Source organism: Hakea prostrata, chromosome 10 (genome assembly GCF_041222555.1).
Source record: "Hakea prostrata isolate BN-2017 chromosome 10, UWA_Hpros_2, whole genome shotgun sequence".
In the NCBI taxonomy this organism is placed as follows: Eukaryota; Viridiplantae; Streptophyta; class Magnoliopsida; order Proteales; family Proteaceae; genus Hakea; species Hakea prostrata.
Window position 1 is genome coordinate 45,648,962 of NC_142609.1, and position 21,679 is coordinate 45,670,640.

A 21,679-nucleotide genomic window follows, 5' to 3' on the forward strand; every position below is an offset into this window, starting at 1 on the left:
CAACTTCTTCCTGCGTCATGGATCACCAATCATGAGGCTATTCATGCTGAACCAGAGCAGTTTCCGGCCTAAACTTCTACAAATCCAACGTATAGGGAGCTTAAAGAATGACAAAATGAGATCCGGTTCCCCAAGCCAACTTCTTTCATGATTCTACCTTTGGACTTCCCACAACAAACACAGCTATCTCAGGTGCCGATAAAGTTCTTTTCTCCAGATGGGAAGAAGATGCACCTTTTGCCCTCTCTATAAACCAAAAAAGAAGTCCTCTTCCCACCGAATTCGTCATCCCCTTTGGACTTGTTATTGTCAAGGATGCCCTAATGTGGGTCCTCATGGAGATACATCCAATAAATACCAGTTTATTGTTGAATATGGATCCAAGAAACCATGCCCCCTTGATTGTTGCCAGGTTCCAGAAGAATCCTCATTAGATCATCGACCTTATCATCCATCCTTCATGATGCATGGAAGTTCCTCCTCTATTAATAAGTCTTTCCTAGCGGCTGGCACCTTTAAAGATGAGCAGCACCAAAAGCATGTGTGGAAAATTACTCCTCCCAACACCATTACCCCAAATGGCCACAGGATTGAGAATTCTACTTTTGAAGCAACTCAGAACTAGCAAATAGAAAATGCCCATGTTTAGAATTTGTACTTGCAAAAGATTGTTGCTTATCAAGAAAATACCTTCATGCAACTTATGCAAGTCAGTGCCGATTTCCGTTTCTTAAGTGGCAAAGTTGAACATTTACATAATGAACTCATGCAGTTAACCATGAATCCCAATGTCCAAGTAGTTTCTTCCACTATGGCGGCTAAAGAAAAGGAGAAATGGTTTTATAAATCTCAAATCCAGCATAGGCAACACAGCTACAAAAGGTTTAGACAACTATCTCCCCTCTTGTCTCTACAGTTCCTCAATATATGCCCAAAAAGGTTCGAACACCGTACCAATACGTTCCACCACCACTTCCCAAACCTTCCTACCCTTCCTTTGATCTCCTTCAGAACTTTGCCGAACAATCCTCTCCAGCTCCAGTTCCACCAATCTCGGCTTTACAAGTCCTTTTTCTAGTGATAGAGAGTTTCCCATAGACCTCTTATTCGAAATATGTGAACAACAAAGAAGCTTAGCAAAAAGAAAGCCCACCACCCAACTCTTCTACACATCCTTCGTGTGGATCCCATGAGCCTCCGACAAATTCAAATGTGTTAACTTCATTTCTCCACACTCTTGTTCAAACTCCAAAACCTCTTGTACTTTCCACAAAGCCAGTAGCCCCTAATTCATCTGAGCATGAATCTAACAATGAGTCTAAAACCTCGAATCCGTAACCTCTTTTTCAGCCAATCCAGATGTTTCTCCACCAAATCCTCCTATTGTGGATGACGCAGAGGATCCTACGGCAGAAGAATCAGTTCCTCCAGCCCCTCTGCAAGTACCATTCACACCTCCTTATGCTCCCTTTGGCAATTATGAGCCTAAGCACTTCTTCACCCTAGATGATATTCCAGTCCCTGAATGGCCTGCTAGAATTCAAGAATTCCATGCTTAGCTTACAGCAGAACGCTTACATGAAGGTTCCATTGATAGCACAACCATCTGTAAATTCCTAGCTCGTGCTACTGATACCTTGAGAGAATGGTATCTTGGTCTTGGAGCATACCGAGAATTGCAATGGGCTCAACTTCCTCTGTCTCGGTCATCTTTTGCCCTATACAATCAGTTTCTTGAAGACTTAGTTGAACGTAATGTTCAAGAAAGAGAGGATTTTCTCAAAATGAAATGTTGTTCTTTGGGCAGAAAAGACCTCCAAAAACACTACAAGTGCAAGCTAACCAAGTTTTTTGTTCTTGGTGGACTTGATCATCGGAATCTTAACCAAATCTTTGTCAACTCCTTCCCTAAACCACTTGGCATTGATGCTCTCAAAGATCTTGCAGCCAAAGGACAGAGCATTGATTCTAGTTCTGTTGGCCAACTTTATCAGGCCATCTTTCTTAAAAGCTACTCCCTTTTCAAACTAAGCATTAATGACAACTAAATCAAAAGCGACAGCAATCTATAAAATACAATCCCACATTCATTCCTCTTCTTGAAACTATGTACTATTTTTTATCCTCATTGATTATTCCTAATACGTCAACTATGATCACCCCGTATGATAATCTATTCTTCTTGACAAATTTCTAGCGCATGTCCATCCATTTATTACCAAATACATAAAGCTTTCATCTGATCAAAGTTGAGGAGCACATGAACTAATAACGTTTACGATCTCTTTGTCGGTCATTTCTTGATAGATATTAACAAGCCACTAAATCTTTTCAAGTCCACCACATCATTATTTGATCATCATCCACAAATATGTCCACTCCATTTCATTTATATTCACACCAAGTAAGGTAGAAAAAACACAACTACCTCCTCCTTCATACCCTGCGGTCTTCAATTAATCATGCATCTATGTCCATAACCACTAAAGTATGATATCGATTATGCCTAGAGTTGAGCACCTTCAATAAACAATTATTCCCTACACATCACTTTAGGACTTTTGCCACCTCATATAGTGCAGGCTACAATTTAATCTTTGCTTCTTTCAATACATCTATTCTCAAAAACATAGCTTAAGCTTTCGTCAAGTGCTATATGAGGGATACATGCACAAATTATACCCACGATCTCTTTCTCCAACACAAGCTCGATGGCTATAATCCTGCTGCCAAATTTTCAACATCCAGCACATCGTACTTTAAATCTTTATCTATTGTTAATGCCCACTCTACCAAAAGCAGAAGTTAAGAAAAAACTTTAGCGCCTCTTTCATATTCTCTAGCCTTCAATAGGTCACTCCTTTATGTCCTTAATCTCTAAAGTGTGATATCATTTATGGCTACAGTTCACCACCTTATTATAAGACCATTATTACATTCTCCAACATGTGAGTACTACTCCGAAAACTTCTCCTTCTGGATTTTTTCCTCTCCATATAGTGTTGCACACACCTTCAACTTTGCTTTTCTAAATACAGCAGTGTATCATCTAATGGGGTCTACAAAAAAGTTGTTAAATAGCCCCCACCTACTATTCAACATCCTTCGATGAGAGATAAACATTTCAAAAGACTCATCAATTCAAGAAACTAAGCTCATCGCCCACAAGCCTCTTGAGAGGAACGGTGTTTTCCTTTCGAATTAACCTTTTGCACCTCAGAAACTTATTATCCAAGTAGCCATCACATTCCACATCATATTAGTGTTCACCTTAAAACCTTATTACCCAAGTAGCCATCTCATTCCACATCATATTAGTCTTTGCCTTAAACCTCCAATGTTCCTTGCTTCACTACTTAATTAAGCTCCACCCCCTTATTATTGGGTACCTAACTCACACTTTCTATAAGTTTGTGGAGTGAGGATCACATCAAGGATGACCAATCTCTACTGAAAGATTAGGCTCTCCCCTGGGTACTCAACAGAAAAAACATATTTGGCTTCTAGGTGTCCACCTTTCAAGGTATTTAAATGCTCCTCTATTCATAAAGAAAGCACTAATGACATCTAAATCATAAGCAACAGCAATCCCCAAACAAAAATCTGTCACTCTGTCCTCTTCCCAAGATAATATTCTCAATCCAAGCTTTCTTTCCTAAGACATCAACTTGGATCACCATCTGTCACCAAAAACATTATGCTTTCATCCGATCTTAATTGAGGTGCACATGCAATAACAAAAATTTACAATCTTGTTCTCTAATACAAGCTTGATGGATATAATTTGACCACCAAGTCTGTTAACATCCACCACATCATTCCTTTGATCTTTATCCACCAATATGCCCACTTCACTTTATTTAAATTTGCCTCAAGTAGTGGTAGGAAAAACTCAATTGCCCTCTCCTTCATACCTTGCGGTTTTAATTTGATCAAGCCTCTATGTCCATAACCAAAAAGGTATGACAGATTTTCCCTATAGTTGACCACATTCAGCAAACAATTATTCCCGTCTCTAATTCTTAACTTCTACTCCTTAAACATCGCTTTAAAACTTTCTCCTCCTCATGTAGTGCTATCCACACTTCACCTTTGCTTCTTTTAATACATCACATGTCAAAAACATAGCTTAGTGTTTTCATCCAATGCTACACAAGGGGTACATACTACATGCACTCATTACATTTATGATCTCCTACACCAACACAAGCTCAATGGTTAGAATCCTACTGTCGAATCATCTAACGTCCACCACATCATTCCTCAAATCTTTGTATATTGTTAATGCCATACGATTTCTATTTGAATTAGCCTCGAGTACGGTGGAAAAAAGTTAACTAGCACATCCAACATGCCTTCTGGTGTTCAATAGATCATCCCCATTGAGTCCTTAATCTCTAAGGTGTAATTTCAATTATGCCTACAATTAACCACCTTATTGTAAAACTATTATTACCATAACTAACCTAAAAAACTGATTTGAATACATCTCCTCCAAGAAGTATACCGCTCCATATAGTGTTGCGCACACCTTCAACTTTGCTTCACTTAATCCAAAAGTATATCATCTAAGGGCGAACTACTATGAAGATGTTACATAGTCCCCAATGGTTGTTCAGCATCCTTCAATACGAGATAAACATTAATGAAGTCATATCTATTCCAGGAAACAAGCTCATCACCCCATCCACAATAATCTCAAGAGGAATGGCACCATTTGTATCCTTAGCAACTTTACTAATACAAGTAGCCTTCACATTCATCATCCTATTAGTGTTCACCTTAAAATCCTATGTTCCTTGCTTCACTACATCATCAGTGAATGATCCCAACAATCTCCTATTAAGCAACACCCCCTTCTCTTTGGATACTTGCACATTCTTGGGGTTTCCGAGAGGAACACATCAAGGACGACTAGTCTATAACATTCAATTAGACTCTCCCCTGGCATTACCTTGGAACTTCTTACATAACAATATGATACAATTTATAGTGATGAACAAATGTATTTGGGTTCTATAATATCCACCACTAAAGACAATTAAATACTCCTCTCTTTTCGTAGTAAGTATTAATGACAACCAAATCAAAGCAACAAGAATGTCCAAATAGACATCCCTTACTCTTTGCTCATCCCAAAACTATATCCTCCATCTATGCTTTTGTAGCCTCTATGATGATTCCTGATACGTCAACTTGGATCACCCCCAATGATGATCTTTTCTCCTTGACGAATTTCTTGCACCATTCCACCCATATGTCATAAAAAACATAAGGCTTTCATCCAATCTTAATTGATGTGCATATACACTAATACAATTGATGATCACTTTCTCCAATACATGCTTGATGAAAATAATCTGACCTCCAAATCTTTTAACGTCCATCACATCATTATTTGATCTTTATCCACTGATATGCCCACTTCACTTCATTTAAATTCACATCAAGTAGGGTAGAAAAAACTCAACTACCTTTCCCTTCGTACCTTGCAGTCTACAATAGATCACAGCTCTATGTCATAACCACTAAGGTATGATATAGACTCTCCCTGTACTTGACCACCTTTGAGAAACAATTATTCCAATCTCAAACTATTAACTTAATAGAAATCATCGTAGAATTTTTTTTTCCTCCTCATGTAGTGTTACCCACACTCTCACCTTCGCTTCTCTTAATACATCACATCAATAAAAAAATAACTTAGTGGATTCCCTAGGTCCTCTATAAGGGATACATGCACTAATTGTATTTAAGATCTCTTTCTCCAACACAAGCTTGATCGCTATAATCTTGATGTGTAATCTCTTCACATCCACCACATCATTCCTTAAATCTTTATCTATTATTCATGCCACTCCACTTCTATTTGAATACACCCCGACAATAGAAAAAACTCAACTAGCACCTCTTTCATACCTTTTAGTCTTCAAAAGATCACTCCTTCATGTCCTCGATCTCTAGGGAATGATCAAAGACATTTCCAAAGTCTTGTCTATTCAGCATCCCTCGATACAAGATGAAGTGATGAACATTTCCAAAGGCTTGTCTGTTCTAGGAACTAAGCTCATCGTCCCACCCATAGCCTCTAAACAGGAACCTTAGATCCGGTTCCCTCAGCCAATTGCTTTCATGATTCTTCCTTTGAACTTCCCACAGCAACCGCATCTATCTCGGGTGCCAATAAAGTTTTTTTCTCCAAATGGGTCTCCTGTTTATGCTTATAAATCTTCTTCAAAACACAAATAAAAAACATAGCTTAGTGTTTTCACCCAATCCTATATAAGGGGTACATACTACATGCACTCATTCCATTTACGATCTCCTACACCAACACAAGCTCAATGGTTAGAATCCCACTACCAAATCATTTAGCATCCACCACATCATTCCTTAAATCTTTGTATATTGTTAATGCCATACGCTTTCTATTTGAATTAGCCTCGAGTACGGTGGAAAAAAGTTAACTAGCACATCCAACATACCTTCTGGTATTCAATAGATCATCCCCATTGAATCTTTAATCTCTAAAGTGTAATTTCAATTATGCCTACAATTAACCACCTTATTGTAAAACTATCATTACCATCACTAACCTATAAAACTGATTTGAAAACATCTCCTCCAAGAAGTATACCGCTCCATATGGTGTTGCCCAAACCTTAATCTTTGCTTCACTTAATCCAAAAGCATATCATCTAAGGGCGAACTACTATGAAGATGTTACATAGTCCCCAATGGTTGTTTAGCATCCTTCACTGCGAGTTAATAACTAATGAAGTCATATCTATTCCAGGAAACAAGCTCATCATCCAATCCACAATCATCTCAAGAGGAATGGCACCTTTTGCATCCTTAAAACCTTTACTAATACAAGTAGCCTTCACATTCCACATACTATTAGTGTTCACCTTAAACTCCCATGTTCCTCGCTTCACTACTTCATTAGTGAATGATCCCAAAACTTTACTAATACAAGTAGCCTTCACATTCCACATCCTATTAGTGTTCACCTTAAACTCCCATGTTCCTTGCTTCACTAATTCATTCGTGAATGATCCCAAGCAATCTCCTATTAAGCTACACCCCCGTCTCCTTGTATACTCACACATTCTATGGGTTTTCTGAGTGATGAACACATCGAGGACGACTAGTCTATACTGTGCAATTAGACTCTCCCCTGGCATTACCTTGAACTTCTTACATAACAATATAATACAATTTACAATGGTGAACAAAAGTATTCGGGTTCTATAATATCCACCTCTGAAGGCATTTAAATACTCCTCTCTTTTCATAGTAAGTATTGTATTAATGACAACAAAATCAAAAGCAACAAGAATGTCCAAACAAATATCCCTTACTCTTTGCTCATCCCAAAACTAAACCCTCCACCTATGCTTTCGTAGCCTCTATGATGATTCTTGATGTCAACTTGAATTACCCCCAATGATGATCTTTTCTCCTTGACGAATTTCTTGCACCAGTCCACCCATATGCCATAAAAAACATAAGGCTTTCATACAATCTTAATTGATGTGCATATACACTAATACAATTGATGATCATTTTCTCAAATACCAGCTCGATGAAAATAATCTGACCTCCAAACCTATTAACATCCACCACATCATTATTTGATCTTTATCCACTGATTTGCCCACTTCACTTGATTCCTAATGTCAACTTGGATCACCCCCATGATGATCTTTTCTCATTGATGAATTTCTTACACCAGTCAACCCATGTCATAAAAAAAATAAGGCTTTCATCCAATCTTAATTGATGTGCATATACACTAAACACAATTGATGATCACTTTCTCCAATACCAGCTCGATGAAAATAATCATACCTCCAAACCTTTTACAACCACCACATCATTATTTGATCTTTATCCACTGATATGCCCACTTCATTTCATTTAAATTCACATCAAGTAGGGTAGAAAAAACTCAACTACCTCTTCCTTCGAACCTTGCGGTCTACAATAGATCACAGCTATATGTCCATAACCACTAAGGTATGATATAGATTATCCCTGTACTTGACCACCTTAGAGAAACAATTATTCCAGTCTCCAACTATTAACTTTCACTCAATAGAAATCATTGTAGAACTTCTTCCTCCTCATGTAGTGCTACCCACACTTTCACCTTTGCTTCTCTTAAAACATCATATCTCTAAAACATAGCTTAGTGGATTCCCCAGGTCCTCTATAAGGGGTACATGCACTAATTATATTATTGATCTCTTTCTCCAACACAAGCTTGATCGCTATAATCTTGATGTGTAATCTCTTCACATCCACCACATCATTCCTTAAATCTTTATCTATAATTCATGCCCACTCCACTTCTATTTGAATACACCCCCGACAGTAGAAAAATCTCAACTAGCACCTCTTTCATACCTTTTAGTCTTCAAAAGATCACTCCTTCATGTCCTTGATCTCTAAGGAATGATTACAATTATGCTTACAGTTCATCACCTCAAAAAAACTATCAGTACCATCTCCAATCTATAAGTACTACTCCAAAAACGTCTCTAGGATTTTTTTCCTCACCAAGTAGTGTTGCCCACACCTTCAACTTTACTTCTCTTGATCAAGCAAAGTACCATCTATATGTCAAAAAACAAAATGCTTCTCCAATACAAGCTTGATGGATACAGTCTGGCCACCAAATCTTTTAATCCAGCATATCATTATTTTGATCTTTATCCACCAAAATGACCACAGCACTTTATTAAAATTCTCCCCACATAGGGTATAAAAAACTCAAAATCCTCCACCATACCTTGAGAACAAAATGGAAATCTCACAACCAATCACCAGAACGGCATTAATACAATCTTGTTCTCTAATACAAGCTTGATGGATATAATTTGACCACCAAGTCTGTTAACATCCACCACATCATTCCTTTGATCTTTATCCACCAATATGCCCACTTCACTTTATTTAAATTTGCCTCAAGTAGGGTTAGGAAAAACTCAGTTGCCTGCTCCTTCATACCTTGCGGTCTAAATTTGATCAAGCCTCTATGTCCATAACCAAAAAGGTATGACATAGATTTTCCCTATAGTTGACCACATTCAGCAAACAATTATTCCCGTCTCTAATTCTTAACTTCTACTCCTTAAACATCGCTTCAAAACTCTCCTCCTCCTCATGTAGTGCTATCCACACTTCACCTTTGCTTTTTCTAATACATCACATGTCAAAAACATAGCTTATTGTTTTCATCCAATGCTACACAAGGGGTACATACTACATGCACTCATTACATTTACGATCTCCTACACCAACACAAGCTCAATGGTTAGAATCCTACTGCCAAATCATCTAAAATCCACCACATCTCTCCTTAAATCTTTGTATATTGTTAATGCCATACAATTTCTATTTGAATTAGCCTCGAGTACGGTGGAAAAAAGTTAACTAGCACATCCAACATGCCTTCTGGTATTAAATAGATCATCCCCTCTAAGGTGTAATTTCAATTATGCCTAAAATTAACCACCTTATTGTAAAACTATTATTACCATAACTAACCTAAAAAGTGATTTGAAAACATCTCCTCCAAGAAGTATACCGCTCCATATAGTGTTGCCCACACCTTCAACTTTGCTTCACTTAATCAAAAAGTATATCATCTAAGGGCGAACTACTATGAAGATGTTACATAGTCCCCAATAGTTGTTCAGCATCCTTCAATGTGAGATAAACATTAATGAAGTCATATCTATTCCAAGAAACAAGCTCATCACCCCATCCACAATCATCTCAAGAGGAATGGCACCATTAGCATCCTTAGCAACTTTACTAATACAAGTAGCCTTTACATTCCACATCCTATTAGTATTCACCTTAAACTCCTATGTTTCTTGCTTCACTACATCATCAGTGAAAGATCCCAACAATGTCCTATTAAGCTACACCCCCTTCTCTTTGGATACTCGCACATTCTATGGGTTTTCCGAGAGAGGAACACATCAAGGACGACTAGTCTATATTGTTCAATTAGACTCTCCCCTGGCATTACCTTGAACTTCTTACATAACAATATGATACAATTTATAGTGATGAACAAATGTATTTGGGAATAACCACCTTTGAAGGCAATTAAATACTCCTCTCTTTTCGCAGTAAGTATTAATGACAATCAAAGCAACAAGAATGTCCAAATAGACATCCCTTACTCTTTGCTCATCCCAAAACTATATCCTCCATCTATGCTTTTGTAGCCTCTATGATGATTCCTGATACGTCAACTTGGATCACCCCCAATGATGATCTTTTCTCCTTGACGAATTTCTTGCACCATTCCACCCATATGTCATAAAAAACATAAGGCTTTCATCCAATCTTAATTGATGTGCATATACACTAATACAATTGATGATCACTTTCTCCAATACATGCTTGATGAAAATAATCTGACCTCCAAATCTTTTAACGTCCATCACATCATTATTTGATCTTTATCCACTGATATGCCCACTTCACTTCATTTAAATTCACATCAAGTAGGGTAGAAAAAACTCAACTACCTTTCCCTTCGTACCTTGCAGTCTACAATAGATTACAGCTCTATGTCATAACCACTAAGGTATGATATAGACTATCCCTGTACTTGACCACCTTAGAGAAACAATTATTCCAATAATAGAAATCATTGTAAAATTTTTTTCCTCCTCATGTAGTGCTACCCCCACTCTCACCTTTGCTTCTCTTAATACATCACATCAATAAAACATAGCTTAGTGGATTCCCTAGGTCCTCTATAAGGGGTACATGCACCAATTGTATTTAAGATCTCTTTCTCCAACACAAGCTTGATTGCTATAATCTTGATGTGTAATCTCTTCACATCCACCACATCATTCCCTAAATCTTTATCTAATATTCATGCCCACTCTACTTCTATTTGAATACACCCCAACAGTAGAAAAAACTCAACTAGCACCTCTTTCATACCTTTTAGTCTTCAAAAGATCACTCCTTCATGTCCTTGATCTCTAGGGAATGATCAAGGACATTTCCAAAGGCTTGTCTATTCAGCATCCCTCGAAACAAGATGAAGTGATGAACATTTCCAAAGGCTTTTATGTTCTAGGAACTAAGCTCGTCGTCCCACCCATAGCCTCTAAACAGGAACCTTAGATCTGGTTCCCTCAGCCAATTGGTTTCATGATTCTTCCTTTGAACTTCCCACAACAACCGCAGCTATCTCGGGTGCCAATAAAGTTTTTTTTCTCTAAATGGGTCTCCTGTTTATGCTTTTAAATCTTCTTCAAGACACTAGTTTTTTTATGTCAGCGATTGTTAAGATTGCCTTTAGAAAGAAGATGCCGCTTTTGCCCTCTCTCTAAAACCAAAAAAGAAGTCCCCTTCCCCCGAGTTTGTGATCCCCTTTGGGCTAGCTATTTTCAAGGATGCCCTAATGTGGGTCCTCTTGGAGATACACCCTGTAAATACCAGTTTATTATTGAATATGGATCCAATAAACCATGCCCCCTTGGTTGTTGCCAAGTTCCAAAAGAATCCTCATCAAATCATCCACCTTATCATCCATCCTTCATGATGCATGGAAGTTCCTCCTCTATTAGCAAGTCTTTCCCAGCAGTTGACACCTTTAAAGATGAGCAGCATCAAAAGCATGTGTGGAAAATTACTCCTCCCAACACCGTTGACCCCAGAGACCACAGGATTGAGAATTCTACTTTTAAAGCAGCTCTGAACTGGCAAACAAAAAATGCCCCTGTTCAGAATCAACACTCGCAAAAGATTGTTGCTTAACAAGAAAATACCTTCATGCAACTTATGCAAGTCAGTGTCAATCTCCGTTTCTTACGTGGCAAAGTTGAACATTTACACAATGAACTCATGCAGTTAGCCATGACTCTCAGTGTCCAAGCAGTTTCTTCCACTATGGCGGTTAAAGAAAAAGAGTAATGGTTTTATGAATCTCAACTTCAGCATAGGCAACAGCATCTACGAAAGCTTCAGACAACAGTCTCCCCTCCTGTCTTTACAGTCCTCAGTATATGCCCAAGAAGGTTCAGATATCGTACCAATATGTTCCGCCACCACTTCCCAAACCTTCCTACCCTTCCTTTGATCTTCTTCAGGACTTTGCCCAACAATCCTCTCCAGCTCCAGTTCCACTAGTCTCCGGCTTTCCAAGTCCTTTTAATGATAGAGAGTTTCCCACAGACCTATTATTAGAAGTATGTGAACAACAACGAAGCTTAGCAAAAAGAAAGCCTACACCCAAATCATTTACACCTCCTTCGTGTGGATCCCTTGAGCCTCCGACAAATTCAAATGTGTTAACTTCATTTCCCCACTCTTGTTCAAACTCCAAAACCCCTAATACTTTCTACAAAGCCAGTATCCCCTGATTCATCTAAGCCTGAATCTAAGAATGAGTCTCAAACCTCTATTCTGTAACATCTTTTTTGGGCCAACGCAGATGTTTCTACACCAAATTCTCCTATTGTGGATGATGTAGAGGATCCTATGGTAGAAGAACCAATTCCTCCAACCCCTCCGCAAGTACCATTCACACTTGTTTATGCTCCCTTTGGCAACTGTGAGCCTAAGCACTTCTTCATCCTGAACGATATTCTAGTCACTGAATGGCCTGCTAGATTTCAAGAATTCTATACTTAGCTTACAGCAGAACACTTACATGAAAGTTCCACAGATAGCACAGCTATCTTTAAGTTTCTAGCTCGTGCTACTAGTACCTTGAGAGAATGGTATCTTGGTCTTGGAGCATACCGACAATTGCGGTGGGCTCAACTTCCTCTGTCTCAGTTCATCTATGCCCTATACAGTCAGTTTCTTAGAGATTTAGCTGAACGTGATGTTCAAGGAAAGGATTTTCTCAAAATGAAATGTTGTTCTCTGGAAAGAAAAGACCTCCAAAAACACTACAAGTGCATGCTACCCAAGTTTTTTGTTCTTGGTGGACTTGATGAACAGAATCTTAAACAAATCTTTGTCAACTCCTTCCCGGAACCACTTGGCACTGATGCTCTCAGAGATATTGCGGCCAAAGGGCAGACCATTGATTCTAGTTCTATTGGCCAACTTTATCAAGCCATCTTTCTTAAAAGCTCCTCCCTTTTCAAACTAAGCATTAATGACAACTAAATCAAAAGCAACAGCAATCTAAAAAATACAATTTCTCATTCTTTCCTCTTCCTGAAACTATATACTATTTTTTATCCTCATTGATTATTCCTAATACATCAACTATGAACACCCCGTATGATGATCTATTCTCCTTGACAAATTTTTAGCACATGTCCATCCAAATACATAGAGCTTTCATTTGATCAAAGTTGAGGTGCACATGAACTAACAATGCTTATGATCTCTTTCTCAAACATTTCTTAATAGATATTAACAAGCCACTAAATCTTTTCAAGTCCACCACATCATTATTTGATCATCATCCACAGATATGCCCACTCCATTTCATTTATATTCACACCAAGGTAGAAAAAAAACAACTACCTCCTCCTTCATACCTTGCAGTCTTCAATAAATCATGCCTCTATGTCCATAACCACTCAAGTATGATATCGATTATGACTAGAGTTGAGCACCTTGAATAAACAATTATCCCCTACACATCACTTTAGGACTTCTCCCACCTCAAATAGTGCAGGCTACAATTTAACCTTTCCTTCTTTCAATACATCTATTCTCAAAAACATAGCTTAAGCTTTCATCAAGTGCTATATGAGGGATACATGCACAAATTATATCCACAATCTCATTCTCCAACACAAGCTTGATGGCTATAATCCTGCTGCCAAATTTTCAACATTCAACATATCGTACTTTAAATCTTTATCCATTGATAATGCCCACTGTACCAAAAGCAGAAGTTAACGAAGAAAAAACTCTAGCGCCTCTTTCATATTTTATAGACTTCAATAGGTCACTCCTTTCTGTCCTCAATCTCTAAAGTGTGATATCATTGTGGCTACAGTTCACCACCTTATTGTAAAACCATTATTACATTCTCCAACATGTAAGTACTACTCCGAGAACTTCTCCTTTTGGATTTTTTCCTCTCCATATAGTGTTGCACACACCTTCAACTTTGCTTCTCTAAATCCAACAGTGTATCATCTAAAGGGATCTATAAAGAAGTTGCTAAATAGTCCCCAACTACTATTCGACATCCTTCGATGCGAGATAAACATTTCTAAAGACTCATCAATTCCAGAAACTAAGCTCATTCCCCACCCACAAGCCTCTCAGAGAGGAACGGTGTTTTCCTTTTGAATTCACCTTTTGCACCTTAGAAACCTTATTATCCAAGTAGCAATCTCATTCCACATCATATTAGTGTTCACCTTAAAACCTTATTACCCAAGTAGCCATCTCATTCCACATCATATTAGTCTTTGCCTTAAAACTCCCACGTTCCTTGCTTCACCACTTCATTAGTAAATGACTCCAAGCAATCTCCTATTAAGCTCCACCCCCTTATTCTTGGGTACCTAACTCACTTTTTATAAGTTTGTGGAGTGAGGATCACATCAAAGATGACCAATCTAATACTAATAGATTAGGCTCTCCCTTGGGTACTCCACGGAAATAACATATTTGGCTTCTACATGTCAACCTTTCAAGGTATATAAATGCTCCACTATTCTTAAAATAAACATTAATGACATCTAAATCATAAGCAACAGCAATCCCCAAACAAAAATCTGTCACTCTATGCTCTTCCCAAAATAACATTCTCAATCCAAGCTTTTTTCCAAGACATCAACTTGGATCACCACCTATCAAAGTCTTTTCTCCTTGACGAATTTCATGCACCAGTCCATCCATCTATCACCAAACACATTATTCTTTCATCCGAACTTAATTGAGGTGCACATGCACTAATAAAAATTTACAATCTTGTTCTCTAATACAAGCTTGATGGATATAATTTGACCACCAAGTCTATTAACATCCAACACATCATTATTATGATCTTTATCCATCAAATATGCCCACTTCACTTTATTTAAATTCTCCCCAAGTAGGGGTCGGAAAAACTCAATTGCCCCCTACTTTATACCTTGCGGTCTTAATTTGATCAAGCCTCTATGTCCATAACCAAAAAGGTATGACATAGAGTATCCCTATAGTTGACCACATTTGAGAAACAATTATTCCCGTCACCAATTCTTAACTTCTACTCCTTAAACATCGCGTTAAAACTTTCTCCTCCTTATGTAGTGCTATCCACAATTTACCTTTGCCTCTTTTAATGCATCACATGTCAAAAACATGGCTTAGTGTTTTCACCCAATACTATATAAGGGGTACATACTACATGCACTCATGCCATTTACGATCTCCTACACCAACACAAGCTCAATGGTTAGAATCCCACTACCAAATCATTTAGCATCCACCACATCATTCCTTAAATCTTTGTATATTGTTAATGCCATACGCTTTCTATTTGAATTAGCCTCGAGTACGGTGGAAAAAAGTTAACTAGCACATCCAACATACCTTCTGGTATTCAATAGATCATCCCCATTGAATCTTTAATCTCTAAAGTGTAATTTCAATTATGCCTACAATTAACCACCTTATTGTAAAACTATCATTACCATCACTAACCTATAAAACTGATTTGAAAACATTTCCTCCAAGAAGTATACCGCTCCATATAGTGTTGCCCAAACCTTCAACTTCGCATCACTTTATCCGAAAGCATATCATCTAAGGGCGAACTACTATGAAGATGTTACATAGTCCCCAGTAGTTGTTCAGCACCCTTCAATGCGACATAATCATTAATGAAGTCATATCTATTCCAGGAAACAAGCTCATCATCCAATCCACAATCATCTCAAGAGGAATGGCACCTTTTGCATCCTTAGCAACTTTACTAATACAAGTAGCCTTCACATTCCACATCCTATTAGTGTTCACCTTAAACTCCCATGTTCCTTGCTACACTACTTCATTAGTGAATGATCCCAAAACTTTACTAATACAAGTAGCCTTCACATTCCACATCCTATTAGTGTTCACCTTAAACTCCCATGTTCCTTGCTTCACTACTTCATTCGTGAATGATCCCAAGCAATCTCCTATTAAGCTACACCCCCTTCTCCTTGTATACTCACACATTCTATGGGTTTTCCGAGTGATGAACACATCAAGGACGACTAGTCTACATTGTGCAATTAGACTCTCCGCTGGCATTACCTTGAACTTCTTACATAACAATATGATACAATTTATAGTGATGAACAAATGTATTCGGGTTCTATAATATCCACCTCTGAAGGCATTTAAATACTCCTCTCTTTTCGTAGTAAGTACTGTATTAATGACAACCAAATCAAAAGCAACAAGAATGTCCAAACAATATCCCTTACTCTTTGCTCATCCCAAAACTATATCCTCCACCTATGCTTTCGTAGCCTCTATGATGATTCCAGATATCAACTTGAATCACTCCCAATGATAATATTTTCTCCTTGACGAATTTCTTGCACCAATCCACCCATATGTCATAAAAAACATAAGGCTTTCATACAATCTTAATTGATGTGCATATACACTAATACAATTGATGATCACTTTCTCTAATACCAGCTCGATGAAAATAATCTGACCTCCAAACCTTTTAACATCCACCACATCATTATTTGATCTTTATGCACTGATTTGCCCACTTTACTTGATTCCTAATGTCAACTTGGATCACCCCCATGATGATCTTTTCTCATTGGCGAATTTCTTGCACCAGTCCACCCATATGTCATAAAAAACTCAAGGCTATCATCCAATCTTAATTGATGTGCATATACACTAAACACAATTGATGATCACTTTCTCCAATATCAGCTCAATGAAAATAATCAGACCTCCAAACCTTTTACAACCACCACATCATATTTGATCTTTATCCACTGATATGCCCACTTCATTTCATTAGAATTCACATCAAGTAGGGTAGAAAAAACTCAACTACCTCTTCCTTCGAACCTTGCGGTCTACAATAGATCACAGCTTTATGTCCATAACCACTAAGGTATGATATAGATTATCCCTGTACTTGACCACCTTAGAGAAACAATTATTCCAGTCTCCAACTATTAACTTTCACTCAATAGAAATCATTGTAGAACTTCTTCCTCCTCATGTAGTGCTACCCACACTTTCACCTTTGCTTCTCTTAATACATCATATCTCTAAAACATAGCTTAGTGGATTCCCCAGGTCCTCTATAAGGGGTACATGCACTAATTATATTTAAGATCTCTTTCTCCAACACAAGCTTGATCGCTATAATCGTGATGTGTAATCTCTTCACATCCACCACATCATTCCTTAAATCTTTATCTATTATTCATGCCCACTCCACTTCTATTTGAATACACCCCGACAGTAGGAAAAACTCAACTAGCACCTCTTTCATACCTTTTAGTCTTTAAAAGATCACTCCTTCATGTCCTTGATCTCTAAGGAATGATTACAATTATGCTTATAGTTCATCACCTCAAAAAAAACTGTTATTTCCACCTCTAGCTTTTATCTACTGCTCCCTAGACTTCACTTTAAGACTTTTTCCTCCTCTAGCGCTGCCCACACCTTCACCTTTGCTTCTCTCACTCCAGCAGTCTATCATCCAACACTAAACTACTAGGTAGTTGATGGATATTCCCCACTTTCTATTTAGCTTACTTCGTTGCAACATAAACATTTCCATAGATTTACTTGTTCCAAGATTTTAGCTCATTGTCCCACCCCTAAGTCTCTCTAGAGGAATGATGTTTTCCTTTCCTTTCACCTTCTGCATCTTTAGCAACCTTCCAAATACAAGAAGCCATCTCCTTCCACATCATATCAATATTACCCACAAACTCCCACATTCCTCGTTTGACTACTTCATTAGTAACAGATTTCAAGCTATCTCCTTTTAAGCTCCTTATCTCAAGGTACTTAATCTCACACTTGTTATGAGTTTGTTAAGCGAGGCACACATCTAGAACCACTATGTGTGTTCCTTAAGCACTTCCATAGCTTCACTTGTAGTCTTTACATAAGAATCTGTTAGACAACAGCAACAAGCATTGTCCCAATTAAATGAGGTTGCCTACATTGATCCTTGCCTTCCAATCAGCTCTATTTGTGGTCATAGAATCCCATAACTTCATTGTATGACTCATTGATTTTATGTCTCTATGATTATTGCATCCTTTATGTATCACCTTTATGCTTGAAGATTAGGACCATGACACTGGTCATCCATTCATTCATTAGGAAATTTCCATATGCTAAAATTTTATTCAATAGAATGGTTATACCACAAACACCTAAGTAATTCAAAACTTCTATAGCATACCAAATCTAGACTTGGAGCCTTCACATCTTTATTTTTTTTAAGACTTCTTCAAGATCATACATTGAAACCTTTCCAAAATATCTTTGATGTTTGGTGCTATTATGCATAGCACACTCATCTTGATCATCATGCACATATTTTTGATAACACGCTCATCCGTCCAACTTTATTGCAAACTTTTATTCTCCATCCAAGGATCGTAATTTAATATTGAACAAACTATGTAAAGCAATCACTCTCTCTGCAGTATTCATCAGTCCGTGATCTGCCCTAATGGAGCAAAAGTTACACATCAGATACTTTGTCTTCAAGCTTCACATATCTTCAAACCTTTTGGACACACTATAAATCTCCATTCTTCCAACTCAAAGTTAATCCATGTTTTTATTCAATCTAAAAAACAATTATTATTAGCCAAAAATATATACCACTATAACACCTCTTTATCTAGGCTAACAACTTAGAGCATAGTCTTTGAGACATCCAATCAAGTTTTAAAATTAATATATTTGCATCCCGTTGTTCTCACACTGGTAACCATTCTCAATTTCTCATTCATATTTATAATTTAATCCAAGTACTTATTCGAGAACCTTATCTTCTATAACTCATGCATAATCACTCTTTAGGAGCTATCAGATGCATTGTCTAATCAATAAGCACCATAAGAGATCCCTTGCAAACCCCAATTTTTCCATGATATCCACCATATATCTACCCAACAAAAAATCCAAGTTAGACCTGTCCTACATTGTTGCCACCTTTATTTTTGTAGATTGTGACCATGACATTTCTATTCAATTCATTAGGCGTTTTCATTGGCTCAAAAAATTTCTCTAAAAGCATGGGTATCCCACATATACCACAAACTCCCAATCAATCCTCAACTTGATTGATATAATCCTACCACTATATCTTTTAACATCCACCACACCATTCTTTAAATCTTCCTCCAACCACAAGCTCTTCCCAAAACGTTGCTCTGTAAGATCTAGCAACTCCTTGAGCTCCATAATTGCAAATTCCATCCAAGCTATGCACAGCTCCATAGGAAACCCAATATTGACCGACTTGTCTTTGCTCTAAAGCTTCTTGTTGTTGAGATTGGCATTCCTTCCAGGGGTGTTCTCATGCACAACCATGTTATGCACGACCAAAAGAGGTAGACATGATGTCCATTCCCACAAGTATGGTCCCTTACAACTGAAATTGCTGACACAGCAACTGTCACGACCTCCTATTTTCTAAATAAAAGGATTGGCACTTAGAACTCGTGCTAGCACTTAGCCTTAGTCAACTCCTAAAGGTAATCGAAAAGTAATTAGATAAATAAAAAGAGTTCCAATGATGGAACTTAAATCCACAAGAGCTTTGAGTGCCAATGCTTGAATGCCCACGTGCTAGGCGCCTGCCCAAATGAGAACACCATTATTTATATGCACCCCAACCTACTATAAATGGCTATGATTTGTACACATCTGCTCCATCCAATGGAGGAGAACATTCTAGCTCTAGAGACTACAACTTTACACATCCTTTGTAGAGGATTCTTGAAACACAGAGAGATTTAAAAGTCTCCTCCTTCCTTAGCTATTCACGATCTTTAGATGCTTCTCTAGTAAATAGAATCCACCATTCAAGAGAAAACAATGCATATCATACTTACTCAGATTTCAGATTCATTTGTTCCTCACTTTTTGCAAATTATCTTTCACACTTATAGATCATATCAATTCTAGATTCAAATGCTTTTAGTTGAGCAGAAAGCAAAGTAGCACAGTAGGATAGGGGAAAATACTATTTCATGCAAGGAAAAGAACAAAATCACCATCATCATCACCATACTGGGAATGAACGAAAAAGTAAGCAATAATAAATAGATAGTAAAAGAAACCATTAATAAACAGTAATTACTTCAACAATGAGATAACCACTCTGTCAAATTATAATTCCAAACGGAAGGAGACATAAACTTCTGAAAATAAAAAGAATGAACCTAATAATTAGTTACCTTCCTCCTTGGGACCCTTAGCAACTATAGAGTGCAGATCAATGCCTGGGTGAAGGAATGCAAATCAAGAGCCGTTCATCAGCATCATTCTCCAGATACAGGCCCTCGTCTTCTCTGTAACCCTAAAAAGAGCAGAAACTAATCAAGATACAAAAGTACAACATACAGGATAAACAAGAGGCGCAAAAAATGAAATATAGCAAAACCAACCCATCCGCTTCATTACCTATTTCAGGGCATTGTCAAGGGAATGGTTAGGGTTTTAGTTGAGACATTCGATACTACTCCAATCAACGAGTCCAATGGATCATCAACCTGAGGTGCCCACATAGGATTTAGGGACTAATGGAACAATCGAAGTATGAGAACTCCATCCTATAAAACAGAATCCGCTATATTGAAACTAACATAGTCGTAGATTGTTAAAGAAGTTTCAGACCCTTGTGGTTGAAGAGCTGCTCTCGCCGTTGGAAACCCACGGACCGATCCTATAGGTAGCTTGATCTCTCTCCCTACAAGCATCGGTATCAGAAGAGGAAGCATTCATCCTTCCCGTGTTCCTCTGTAACTCATGTTAACCGAAACCCACGATTCGAATTCTCTGCACCAACCTCAACACCTCCGCTGACGAATATCAAGAAATGCACCTTTCGGTGAACTATAAATATAAGAAATGAGCGTGCTTTTTTTGTTTCTTTCGAGTAAATAGAATACGAGAAGTCGGTCAAACAGATGGTCTAAAACGTTTAAAATGTTTTTTCGCGGGAACTAAGTCGGCGAGCGCTTTTTTATTTTATTTTACTTTTTAAATAGAAGAAGTCAGTTAGACAAACAGAGTAACATTTTCGGCGTTTTTCTCGTGTCAAATTTACCTCGGCGAGCATTTTTCCAATTAGGGTTAGCATTTTTCTAATTAGGGTTAGCATTTTCCTTTTGCCAAAAATAATTAAATTAAACTTTTCCGTTTGACTTCTTTTCTTTTCTTTGGTTATTATGATCAACCATAACAACTAGGGGTTCACTGCCCAAGAGGCAAGATTATAGGGAGAGAGAAGGTGTGGAGGAATGGAAATAAGGGTATCAATTGAGTATTCAAACCGTTTTACCGTACCAAACCATACCGTACCAAGACAATGGTAATCAAGACAAATAAATTCCACGGTAATTAGAACATTGATAATACGATAAGTATCAACGGGTAATCAAGGCAAGTAAATTTCACAATAAAATCAACATGTTATTTGTGCATTTCCATAGCTGATTGCCAAGGTAAT

At 37.7% G+C, this 21,679-nt stretch overlaps 1 long non-coding RNA gene across 2 annotated transcripts in view; it reads right to left on the reverse strand.

The window, feature by feature from the left end:
• The window catches only part of LOC149003400 (uncharacterized), a 55,492-nt gene extending 34,469 nt beyond the window's left edge, over positions 1-21,023 (reverse strand). The window contains exons 1-3 of one of the 2 annotated variants that reach the window (XR_016170107.1): positions 20,845-21,023; positions 20,632-20,720; positions 20,406-20,527 (exon numbers count right to left, since the gene is read on the reverse strand). This is a non-coding gene — a long non-coding RNA (uncharacterized LOC149003400). Of the gene's footprint in view, positions 1-1,730; positions 20,528-20,631; positions 20,721-20,844 lie in introns of those variants that run through there. The other variant, XR_016170106.1, reaches the window with a different exon arrangement.
• Positions 21,024-21,679: the final 656 nt, after the last annotated feature.